Genomic DNA, 13,276 nt, shown 5'->3' with positions numbered 1-13,276 from the left:
TCCCTTATCATTCTTACCATTTCCCTATGTAGTTTGTCTCCTCCTTTTTTGCCTCAATTCTTACCTAGCTGAATAGGTGTTGCCTCAGACAAACTGAGACCTAGGAAAGACCTTAGCTTAAAAAGGCCAAAGTATCCTGGACCATCTCCAGTCATCCTGATCTATATTTGGCCACTGTGAGGCTGTTGACTTTGCATAGCCCTGCCTCACTTAAATCCAATTCACTTGCATGTCATGGCATCACTTCCCTGATGTCATGGTCCTCTTCGAGAATGAAGAACAAACAACAACAAACTCCATAGAAGACCTGCACTAGAAGTGACCTTGGAGACCTTGTAGTTTGAACCACCTTGTTTTAGATGAAGAAAGTGAGGCTCAGAGAGGGCATATGACCTACCCCAAATCACACAGCTAGATTGGGGCAGAAAGAACCTTCCTAACCCATGTCTTGCCACTGGATTCTGATAACTGGAGGAAGGAATGAGGCTGATGACCTTGCACAGCTCTCCCTCACTTAAACCCAAGTCACTTGCAAGTCAAAAGGTCCTTCTGACTTCACTGGTTCTCTTGGAAACAACAACAATATAAAGCAATCTGTCTTCTTCTAAAGAATATAAACTTCTTGAGGGCAGGAACTATCTTTGTTTTTACATTTGTATCCCCACTACTTAGGTACAATGCGTGGCACAGAGCAAGCCTTTCTTGAAGGTTTTTTATTTCTTTCATTCATGACCAGATTTCTATAGTATCTGGTATTCTTAAGGCAGGGTCCATCTGCATTCAGACTTGGAAACTCATCCGAGTCTTATCTTTTTAACATACTTTGCCCACTTACAAACAGCCCACCACCTTATGATGCAGAAATGTATTTTTTTTTGTAGATAACATAATGTATAATCACCAAAGAAGCTAGTGCATAAAAGTGGTTGATGAATGTTCTTAGTAAGACTGACTCATCAGCTTTCATACAGAAAAAAAACAACAAAATCTGTGATTTCTCAAAAAACATTAAATATAACAGCTGACATTAACTGACATTTATGTGGTGCTTAAAGGTTTGCAAAATGCTTTCCTTTTATCTTTATTTGATCCTCATACCAACCCCAGGAGGTAGACACTATAATTATTCCCATTTTACAGATTAAGAAACTGAAGCTCAGAGATAAAAAGTGATTTGTCCATGGTTCCACAGCTAGTAATTCTTAAGACTCTCTTGATTTTAAATCCAGCAATCTTTTTCTTTCAACTTGTTAATACAATATCGATTTGTCTTTCCTTTGTCAAACCCTTAACCAGTGGCTTTCCCCAGGATCACCTGGTAAGATGGACAGGGGGTGTACACAGGCTGGGAGAGACATGGAAGGGACCAGGAGGATGAGGAGAAACATTCAGAAATGTTGAGGGATACAAATGGATCCATCACATGGCAAAGAGGATGAGGAGGACCACCATCAGGCAAAATAGCCCCATGGCCTCAGATAGGGTAAAGCCCAGGATGGCATAGAAAAAGAGCTGCTGCTTCAGGGAGGGGTTCCTTACATAACCAATGATGAGACTTCCAATCACAGTCCCAATACCAGCTCCAGAGCTGGCCACCCCTACAGTGGCAACCCCAGCCCCAATGAATTTGGCTGCTGTGTCAATGTCCCTTGAGGTGGCACTAGTTGGGAATCCACATCTGGGGGCAAGTGAGGTCAAAGGACCTGATGCTGCCAAAAAGCTGAAGTTCTCATCTGTCTGAACCTCTGGCTGTTTTAGCACCAGTGCATAAAACGGTCTACTCAGCAGCTGAGAGCTGCAGCTCATAAGGGCAGGGGTAGAGATGAACTTGGCACAGGCATTCATTCTCAAGGGGTGAGGGACAAAGCTGAAGAGTTGCCAGCAGAGTAGAGGAGACCAAGAGCCAGTCCTTCTAACGTACCATGCTGCATGGTTATGAACCTTCCTCTCTAATACGCCCAGGAAAGATAATTTCCTAACCCCAGAGCCTGGAAATTAGTAGAGTGAATTGTGGAAAGTCTATTTGAAAATAGGAAGGTTTAGGCGTTATTAGGTCTGATCATTTCTAGAGGCAAGGAAACAGGCCAGATCACCCCCTAGGTGTCCTATCTAACATAAATAGGTGAAAATTCTGAGATCCTAACATTCTTGGATTCTTCCCTCCCCTTCTTGGCCTTCACAGATATTAGTAAACACAATCTACTACCTTTGCATTGAGGCAGGAGAGACAGCTTGATGTAGTAAGCACTGGATTTGGAGTTAAGCAGACCTGGATTTGAATCATTTCTCTGTAAGGTCTGGGAGACTGGGCAAGTCTCTCGGTCTCAGTTTCCTATTTTACAACACAAGGGAACTGGATAGATAAACGATCTCTAAGGTCCTTTCCAGCTCTGAATTCTATAATCCTGAAGTATAATAGTGTAGAAACAGAGCCAAGTCTACATGCAGTTAGCACTGTCTGTGTTTGTGCTACTTTTTCCAGACTCTAAGTTCTGTGAGAAAGGAACTCTTGTATGATCTAAACTTTGTATTTTTACCAGCACCTAGTTTAATGCTTTGTCTGTAGTAGCACTTAAAAAGTATATGGGGTAGATGAAGACAAAATAGTGGCATGGTATAATTTAAAATGTGTCAAAAAGACCTTTCTACCCGTAAGTATCTCCTCCAACAGAGCTTGAAATTTTAGCCCTTATCACTTTTAAAATGCAAACCTCTCCCCTGAGAGGTAGTAACTTTTTACATTAGCAAGGATTAGTTTATTGGCACTGAGCAGGTTTTTTTTTCTTGGAACAGGGTATAGGGCAGATAAGTTCTGATTAAAAAAAGGAATGAAGAGATCAAAAGATCTGGATGGAACGCAGAGTGGGGGCCAAGCCAAGAGACTGGGGGGCAAGAGCACCTGGAGAAGACAGACACTTTGACTGTTTTGTTCAGAGTGGTCCTTGTGCAGGGAAGACAATGCCAATAATTCCATTGACTCTAAAGAGATTATTCTTTTTAAAAAAGCAGAAACACAAAGACACTCTCCATACCAAATATTTTTGAAAGGGGGGTATTTAATTTTTTTAACTTAATAAACATCAAATAAAATTCATATATCCATATACAAAGCAGAACAGAAAAAGATCATATGTGAAAACTACATACCTCTATTATATCCTACTGGTTTTTCTTTTTAAAATATAGAATATATTCAGTGTGTAATTTCTAAGCTTTACTGTCTGTCTATATTTCCTTCCATTCCCTTCTGTGCATTTTTAAAAAGTACTTTAATACTCATCATTTTTTCCTTTTTTTTTGGCAACCCTATCATTAGCCCATATTTCCTTTCTACCATTTCCCCACATGAGGAAAGGAAAAGAAAAAGAAAACATAATACAATTTTAATAAACACAAAGTCATACAAAACCAGATTTCTATATTGACAACATCCAAAAATACATATCTTATTTTTCACTTTGAGTCCATCATCTTTCTGTAAGGAGGTGGGTAAGTTTGTCTTTTGAATTTGAACCTACGCATTTTGACCAAAATAATTCATACTTACTAGTAAACAGGATGAATATATACATATGTGTACACATATATGTATGTGTGTATGTTGGTTTTCAGTCATGTCTGACTCTTTGTGACTCCATTTGGAGTTTTTGTGACAAAGATACTGGAGTGGTTTGCCATTTCCTTCTCCAGCTCATTTTACAGTTGAAGAAACTGAGGCAAACAGGGTTAAGTGACTTGTCCAGGATCCCATACTGAGTAAGTGTCTGAGATCAGATTTGAACTTAGGAAGATGAGTCTTTCTGATTCCAGGCCAGGTATTTTATCTACTGTCACCTAAAAGCCCAATATATGTAGATAGATAGATAGATAGATAGATAGATAGATAGATAGATAGATAGATAGATAGACAGATAGACAGACAGACAGACAGATATAGAGATACACACACATATATATCATACATACACGTATATGTCTATATCTATGTATATACCATACACACACACACACACACACACACACACACACACACACACCCATCACATACACATATAAACATCTTATGGATCTACTTCCAAAGTCATCTGTGTGTTTTTAAAGTTCCATTAGCAAGAGGTAGTGAGAATCACTAGAAAAAAATCCCAGAATGGGTGTTAGAGCCCAGGGATTTGAATCTGATTTCTGCTACTTACTACTTGTATGATCTTCAGTAAGTCATTTATCCTCCTGGGTCCTTGGGTCCTCATCTGTGAAATTAGGGGATTGGAGTAGATGATTGATTAGATGATCTTTAAGGTCCCTTCCTGCTCTCAATCTATAACACTGTGTTTGGCCTTGAATTTTTTTAGTTAATTCTTCTAGTTGTAGTCAATACAATTCTTGTTCTGATTCTGCTGATCTTGCTTTGCAACACTTCATATAAGCCTTTCCTCTTTTCCTTTTATTCTGCATTGTTGTTCTTTAAAGCACCGTAATTTTCCATTAAACCTTCCCCTTTTCTACCTTGATCCCCACAGCACCTTTTGAAATAGGGATCACGTCTTTAGGGCTAACCTACTAGATGTCCAATAGACATCTTAAAATAACATGGCCAAAATAGAATTCATCTTTCCTCCTGAATCCTTTTGGCCTCCTGTATTTCCTGTTAAATCCTCCCAGTCTATCAGGCTCACAATCTCAGTATCTTCCTCAATTCCTCACTATTTCTCACCCCCATATATTATCTGTTACCAACATCTGTTGATTTCACCTTCACAACGGCTCTCATGTATGCTCCCTTTTTTCCATGGACACTGCTACCAGTTTGGTGCAATTTATGCCTGAACTATTGCAATAGCCTGCTAGTGAGTCTGCCTGCCTCAAGTCTCTCCTTACTCAAACCTATGCTGCATTCAACCACCACAGTGATTTTCCTAAAGTATGGGTCCAACCGTATCACTCTCCTAGTCAAACTCCAGTGGCTCCCTATCGCCTCTAGAATTAAATTAAAACCCTCTATTTGACATTCAGTGCATTTCCAAACCTAATCCCGTCCTACCTTTCCAGTCTTCTTACACCTTACTCCCTGTCATTTTCTCTGATCCAATGTCACCAGCCCCCTTGCTGTTCCACAAATAAGACACTCCAGGTGTCTCAGCTCCTGGTATTTTCTCTGTCTATCCCCGAAGCCTAGAATGCTCTCCTTCCTCATCTCCAACTACTGGCTTCCCTGGCTTCCTCTAAGTCTCATTTAAAACCTATCTTCTATAGAAAGCTCTGCCCAGCCCCTCTTAATTCTAGTGCCTTTTCTCTGTTAATTATTTCCTACTTATCCTGAACATGGCTTATTTGTAGGTTTGTTTATTGTTTCTCTTAGATTTTGGAAAGTAAGGACTGTCTTTTTGTTCCCCTTTAGCACAAAGTCTGGCACATAGTAGGTACTTAATAAATGGTTATTGATTGATTGATTAACCTCTATTAGGCACAAAATCCATACCCCACCCCCAGCCCCTTTAGTCTTTCCATTACTTGCTTAAAAACATGAATCCCTTATCAAATCTTGGCTATAAGGTGAATAAACCCCATTCCGTTCCTGTGAACTTCATGATGCTATTACAGATGACAGACAACACATACCTGCCCTGGGAAGTAGCATCCTACATAAATGTTTATTGACCATGATGAGCTTAGAGGTCCCTGGCAGGTGGCCACTTGCACTGGAAAAAATCCCAGCCTGACAATCAAGAGACTTGGGTTTCATTGCCAGAGCCACCATTTGCCTGCTGTGTGGCCGTGGGCAAATAATTTCAACCTTTCCGATCTTCAGTACTCCTGTGTGAAATGAGGGTATAATAATGCTTGCAAATTTAAAGAGTTGTTATGAGGAAAGTGTTTTCTAAACCTTGAGGTGCTTTAGAAGTTTGAGTTAGTTTCATCATCCTTTTGAGGATGTAGGCAATAAACAGTAACCAAATATATTCTGCTTGTGTGTATACCCAGGAGACTATGCAGGGTAGGGGGAAGAAGAAAGGGAGAAATACCTATGTTGACTCTGCCTGAGCTTTTTGGGTTTTCCTGGATTACAGGAAAAAGCAAGCCACCTTCTTCTGATTATCCACACCTGTGGGAAACCAATTTAAATATGGAATGGATTATTTTTGGAAAGGAGCCAGTTGCATAAGTCCTTGCCAGAAATTTCCTAAATTGCCTCAAGAGTATAATGTATTTTCAGCTCTCACAGATCCCCAGTGCCAAATGGCCTGTCGACTATCTGCCAAAGACCTCAAAAGTTTAAAAGACTAAGTACATTTTCAATTATACAATAGTGAGCTCTGATTACCTTATTATCAAGTCACCTACATAAAGTTCATTTCTAGTCCATCCTCCATCCCCAAACCAAATCGACTTCTGCAGGAAGGTCAGTCTCCTTGTTGTTTCTTCAGTAGGTGTTCTTTATTTCTGATGCTCTAAGCCTTTGCTCATGTTCTCTCCACCCTCTTAGAAATAAACCATATCCAATTTACTGAGCATTTATTCCATGCAAAACCCTGTGCCAGATATCATCATGAAAAATAATTTATAACCCCCAATCTTAAGAAACTTTTAATTTTGATGAGAAAATCATCTACTACAATATTTTATCCAAGCCTACCTTTCCTGTTAATCTTGTTTCCCTGCCTAGGCAGGCTGTCTGACCCTTCATGACCCCATTTGGGGTTTCTTGTCAAAGACATTGGAGTGGTTTACCATTTCCTTCTCTAGTGGATCCATTTTGTTAGGCATTCTGAGGTTAAGTAGCTTGCCCAGGGTCACAAAGCTAGAAAGTGTCTGAGGTTGGATTTGAATTTAGGTCTTTCTGACTCCAGGCCCAGTGCTCTATCCACTGAGCCACCAGTCCCTTAACCTCAGGTCTCTTGAGAAATTCCCTGACAACATGGATACTTAGGAAAAGATGGTGATAACTCTTGATAGCACTGTCTTCAAATGTGAAGGACTATAGGACATATCATGTGTGTATACACATGAATATGGTATTTTTCAAATAGTGAGGGGAAGGTAATCTTTTTTTTTTAAGTTTTAAATAGTATTTTATTTTTCCCCAATTACATGTAAAAAATTTTTGACATTTATTTTTTAACTTTAAAGACCAAATTCTATTCCTCCCTCCATCCCCATCTCTGAGGTAGTAAGTCTGATATAGGTGCAATATATGTGTGCAGTCATGGAAAGCATTTAGGGGAAGGCATTGTTCTTGTTATTTGTCTTTATTCTTTTCTTAACCTCTATTTTAATGATTATTTTATTTGTTTTCAGTGTCCTATAATCACTTCCATCCATCTTAGATTTTTTTTCCCTCCCTCCTGATTCCTCCTCACTCCCTCCCTGAGATGCAATCTTATATAGGTTCTATATGTACATTCCTATTAAATACATTTTCACCTTAGTAATGTTGCACAGAAGAATTACAATGGGAAAAACCATAAAACAAAACAAAATTCAGAAGAAAATGGTCTGCTTCAATCTGCAATCCAATTCTATAGTTCTCTCTCTGGATGTAGAAGGCTTTTTGCCTCAAAAGTCCATAAGAATTTTTTAGGTTCCTGCATTGCTATGAAGGACTAAGTCTTCCAGAAAAATTCCTTGTACACTATGGTTGTTGTGGAGTATAAAGTTCTCCTGGTTCTGCTCCTTTCACTCAGCATCAGTTCATAAAAGTCTTTCCAGGTCTCTCTGAAGTCTTCCTGTTCATCATTTCTCATAGCACAATAGTATTCCATTACATTCATATACCACAACTTGTTCAGGCATTCTCCAGTTGAGCATCCCCTTGATTTCCAGTTCTTGGCCACCACAAAATGAGCTGCTATAAATATTTTTGTACGTATGGGATGCTTTCCCATTTTAATGATCTCTTGGGGTTATAGTCCTAGGAGCAATATTACTGGGGCAAAAGGTATACACATTTTTGTAGCCCTTTGGACATAGTTCCAAATTGCTCTCCAGAGTGGTTGGATCAGCTCACAGCTCCACCAACAATGAATTAGTGTTCCAACTGTCCCACATATTCTCCAACATTTATCAACCTCCTGTTTTGTCATGTGAGCCAATCTGATAGGTGTGATGTAGTACCCCAGAGTTGTTCTGATTTGCATTTCTCTAATCAATAGTGATTTAGAGCATTTGTTCATGAGTATAGACAGTTTTAATTTCTTCCTCTGAAAACTGCCTGTTTATATCCTTTGACCATTTGTCAATTGAGGAATGACTTGTATTCTTGTACATTTGACTCAGTTCTATATATATTTTAGAAATGAGGCCTTTATTACAGACAGTAGTTGCAAAAATTCTTTCCCAGTTTTCTGCTTCCCTCCCAATCTTGGTTGCATTGAGTTTGTGCAAAAATTTTTCAAAATTATCCATTTTGCATTTCATAAGTTTTTCTACCTCTTATTTAGTCAAAAATTTCTCTATTCTCCATAAATCTGACAAATACACTATTCCTTGCTCCCCTAATTTGTTTATAGTATCAGTTTTGGTACCTAGATAGTGTGCCTATTTGAACTTTATTCTTGTATATGGTGTCAGGCATTGGTCTATGCCCAGTTTCTACCAGACTGTTATCTGGTTTTCCCAGCAATTTTTATCAAACAGTAAGTTCTTATCCCAGAAGCTGGGGTTCTTGAATTTACCAAACAGTAGATTACTATATTCATTGGTTTGTCCTTTATTCTTTTTTTTTTTGCTTATTTATTTATTTTAAGTTTTCAACATTCATTTCCACAAGATTTTGAGTTCCAAATTTTCTCCCCATCTCTCCCCTCCTCCAGCCTCAAAATGCCTTACATTCTGATTGCCCCTTCCACCAATGTGCACTCCCTTATAATACCCCTCCATTCCCTTATCCCCATCTTCTCTCTTGTCCTATAGGGCAAGATAAATTTCTATACGCCATTACCTGTATTTCTTATTTCCCAGTTGTATGCAAAAACAATTCTCAACATTTGTTCCAAAAACTTTGAGTTCCAACTTCTCTTCCTTCCTCCCTCCTCACCCATCCCCACTGAGAAGGCAAACAATTCAATATAGGCTATATGTGTGTAGTTATGCAAATGACTTCCATAGTAGTCATGTTGTGTAAGACTAACTATGATTCCCTCCATCCTATCTGGCCCCCCATTTCTTCTATTCTCTCTTTTGACCTTATCCCTCCCCCAAAGTGTTTACTTCTAATTATCCCCCTCTTCCCATTTGCCCTTCCTTCCATCATCCTCCCCCACCCTGCTTATCCCCTTCTCCCCTACTTTCCTGTAGTGCAAGATAGAGATTCATATCAAATTGAGTGTGCATGATATTCCTTCCTTGAGCCAACTGTGATGAGAATAAGCTTCAGTTTTCCCTTTCATTTACCCCCTTTTCCTCTCCACTGGAAAAGCTTTTTCTTGCCTCTTCTATGAGAGATAATTTGCCCCATTCCATTTCTCCCTTTCTCCACCCAATATATTCCTCTCTCATCCCTTAGTTTTATTTTTTTTAGACATGATTCCTTCCTATTCAACTCACCCTGTGCTCTCTCTCTCTGTCTCTCTCTATATATATGTGTATGTGTGTGTGTGTGTGTGTGTGTGTGTGTGTGTGTGTGTGTGTGTATAATCCCTCCAACTACCCAGATACTGAGAAAAGTTTCAAGAGTTACAAATATTATCTTTCCATGTAGGAAGGTAAACAGTTCAACTTTAGTAAGTCCCTTGTGATTTCTCTTTCCTGTTGACCTTTTCAAGCTTCTCTTGATTCTTGTGTTTGAAAGTCAAATTTTCTTTTCAGCTCTGATGTTTTCATCAAGAATGCTTGAAAGTCCTCTATTTCATCGAATGACCATTTTTTCCCCCTGAAATATTATATTCAATTTTCCTGAGTAAGTGATTCATGGTTTTAATCCTAGTTCCTTTGACTTCTGGAATATCATATTCCAAGCCTGTCAGTCCCTTAATGTAGAAGTTGCTAGATCTTGTGTTATCCTGATGGCATTTTCACAATACTCGAATTGTTTCTTTCTGGATGCTTGCAATATTTTCTCCTTAAGCTGGGAACTCTGGAATTTTGCTACAATATTCCTAGGAGTTTCTCTTTTTGGATCTCTTTCAGGAGGTGATCAGTGGATTCTTTCAATATTTATTTTGCCCTCTGGTTCTAGAATATCAGGGCAGTTTTCCTTGATAATTTCATGAAAGATGATGTCTAGGCTCTTTTTTTTTTTTGATCATGGCTTTCATGTAGTCCTATAATTTTTAAATTGTCTCTCCTGGATCTATTTTCTAGGTCAGTTGTTTTTCCAATGAGATATTTCACATTATCTTCCCCTTTTTCATTCTTTTGGTTTTATTTTGTAATTTCTTTGTTTCTCAGAATCATTAGCTTCCACCTGCTCCATTCTAAAAACTATGAAGGGAAAGTTGAAGGATGGGAGAACATACTCTATGAAGATCATTGAAGTACTTAGGATTAAAGTGAGAAAATTTAGAAGGATGTTATGGGTACTTCAAATATCTGAAGGTCTATGAAATTAAAGAGGAATTAGACTTGATCTGCTTGATCCCAGAGGTAGACTAAGAAACAATGGATGGAAGTGATAGATAGGAGATTTCAGCTAAATATAAGGAAAAACTTTCCAACAATTAGAATCATCAAAAGTAGAAGGGATTATTTCATGAGGCAGTGAGTTTCTAGTCATCAAAGTTATTCAAGTAGAGATGGCAACTGGTCAAGGATGTTCTAAAGAGGAATCTTATTCAGGATTGTTTGGTCTAGATGATCTCTGAGGTCCTTTTCAATTTTGGCCTTCTTTGATTGCATAATAACTTGACTTCTCACACTGAGAGAAGGCTACATTTATGTGTCTTCTAGGAAGATGAGCAGATGTAAGATAAAATACAGCCCACAGTCATTCAGTTATTTCTTGCAGTTCTAGGAAAACCAGTGAACAGTACAGAATGCCAGTATTCTGTGGTTAAAAGGTGCATCTAATACCAAACAGGGACTGTGCCAAATTATTCATCCCTCAGGCAGGGCCAGGAGAAGTCCCCTGGGGCACTTAACATAAACAAGCATAAAAGGAGAGGAGTGTGTCCTTTGGAGCAGGGTATGCGGTTAAGTCAGGAATTAAAAACTAAGGAAGTAATTGGGCCCCTCATCTGCTGCCAATAGAATTAAATCAACATAATTGATTTAATCTCCCAAAATTGAGAGGCATCCACAGGAAAACTGCCCATGAGCAGCTCAGTGGGAGTGATAATTGGCATATTAAATGAAAATAAAGTGAAGACTAAAGGTGGAGCTCTTCCAATCAATTTAAGCTTACTGCAGCACCTGGAGCACTACAGATAGAGCCTGAGATGGGCTACAGAAGGAAGAGGCAGGGAGCAAAGGAACTGGCAATATAAGGGATGGTATTTTTTGTTGGAGTTAGTGAATTCAATTCAACAAACATTCATAGTCCATCAAATACATAATGATCACTTCTCTCCAGGTCTAACACCAGGATTTGCACACAATGAGGGCTAAAGAAATATTTTTTGAAATGAATTTTTGACAGAAAGAGCAAGAAAAATGAAATAGACCAGAAGAGAGACAGAGGCAGACATAGAAATACACAGAGAGTGACAGATGAAAGGACAAAGTCAAATAGAGACACAGAGAGATGGAAGGAGAAAGAGAAATGGAAGAGAGGAAAGACAGAGGTAGAGACAGAGACAGAAAGACAGAGAGAGAGAGAAAGACAGAGAGACAGAGAGAGAGACAGAGAGACAGAGAGAGAGACAGAGAGAGAGACAGAAAGACAGAGAGAGAGACAGAGAGAAAGACAGAGAGAGAGAGAGACAGAGAGACAGAGACAGAGAGAGAGACAGAGAGAGAGAGAGAGAAAGAGAGAGAGACAGAGACAGAGAGACAGAGAGAGACAGAGAGAAAGACAGAGAGAGAGAGCGAGAGCTGGATTTGGATTCAGGAAGCCCCAAAGTCAAACCCTGCCGTAGATAGCTGTGTGACTCTGGGCAAGTCATTTAACCTCTCTGTTTCAGTTTCTTCATTTCCAGTTCTTAATCCAAGATCCTATAATTCTTTCATGCATACAAGTTAGAAGGAGAGCCCAACAGATTGCTGGATAAAAAAAGGAAATAGTGGAAAACTGAAGGGCAAATGAATGAATGAATGAGTTGTATATCCTGCAAGGATTCTCAGACCTTTACCCACATGCTCTCCTTCAGAAACAACTGTGGCACAGAGGAGAGAATACTCCATTAGGAGATAGGAGACCTAGTTCATCTCCAAATTCTACCCTTTATATGACCTTAAGCCAGTCTGTCTCCCTCCCTAAACCTCCATTTCAGGAAAATATAAGATGTTAGAATGGACAAGAATTTTACAAGTCATGTTTTTTGATCCTCTTATTTTGACACTTGAGGAAATTGAAGCAAGAGAGAGAATATGACTTACCTCAGGTCACACATTGAACTAATGGTATGGTGAGACCTAAGATTCAGGTCTCCAGACTCCTGAGCCCATGGCTGGTTCCACCATGCCACACTTATTTTAGGCATCTCCCTAAATATTATTCTTGCTGCTCCAGCCTCAGCTACTACAGGGAGTCTCAAAGTCATTTTTCATCTTGGACTCAAGGAAACTTCTGTTTATTGAATTACTGTAGCCCTGGGAGGCTGCTATTCTAGGCTGTAGTTTCAGAACAATTACTTTCCTGTACTTCTTGGCCTCCCCAGCAATCTGTAAAAAACTGTTTGATGGTGACAGCACGCAGGTGATGTGGTGGGAGGTTCCCAGGAAAGTCATCAAGATTAAAAAAATAAACCCAGCAGCCTCAGCCCTGAGAATAGACTCCTTACCCACACCCAACCACGAAAGGCCATTTGAGTTTTTTCATTTGTTTCCCTGTAACATCTCTTCTCTCCTTGAGTTACTACCCTGGTTTTTGCCAATGCTTTGTTCTGCTATCAGAGCTGCTTCATCCATTTGCCAGAACACCTTGAATTCAAAAGGAACCAGCATGATTTAAAAGGACTGCTCAGCTGCTGATGTCACTGATGACTTTGGACTATAGGAAAGAGCATAGGATTTCAAGCCAGGAGGGCCCTGATCCATCAACTAGTCGAAACCCCGCAATGGATGGAGGGAGAAGCTGTGAAATAAGGATTGCAAGTGACACAGGTGATAAGTAATTGAGCCAAGATTTAAAGCCAGTCTTTTGTACTCCTTTCCACTACACCAAGTTGACTTACTGAATGTCAAC

At 39.3% G+C, this 13,276-nt stretch overlaps 1 pseudogene; it reads right to left on the bottom strand.

The window, feature by feature from the left end:
* Positions 1-1,419: 1,419 nt before the first annotated feature.
* Positions 1,420-1,845, bottom strand: LOC140518436 (ATP synthase F(0) complex subunit C2, mitochondrial pseudogene; annotated as a pseudogene).
* Between the last annotated feature and the right edge of the window lie 11,431 nt (positions 1,846-13,276).

The sequence above is a fragment of the Notamacropus eugenii genome, chromosome 1 (genome assembly GCF_028372415.1).
Source record: "Notamacropus eugenii isolate mMacEug1 chromosome 1, mMacEug1.pri_v2, whole genome shotgun sequence".
Taxonomy (NCBI): domain Eukaryota; kingdom Metazoa; phylum Chordata; class Mammalia; order Diprotodontia; family Macropodidae; genus Notamacropus; species Notamacropus eugenii.
The sequence above is the reverse complement of the archived record's forward strand: the minus strand, read 5'-3'. Positions and strand labels throughout refer to the sequence as shown.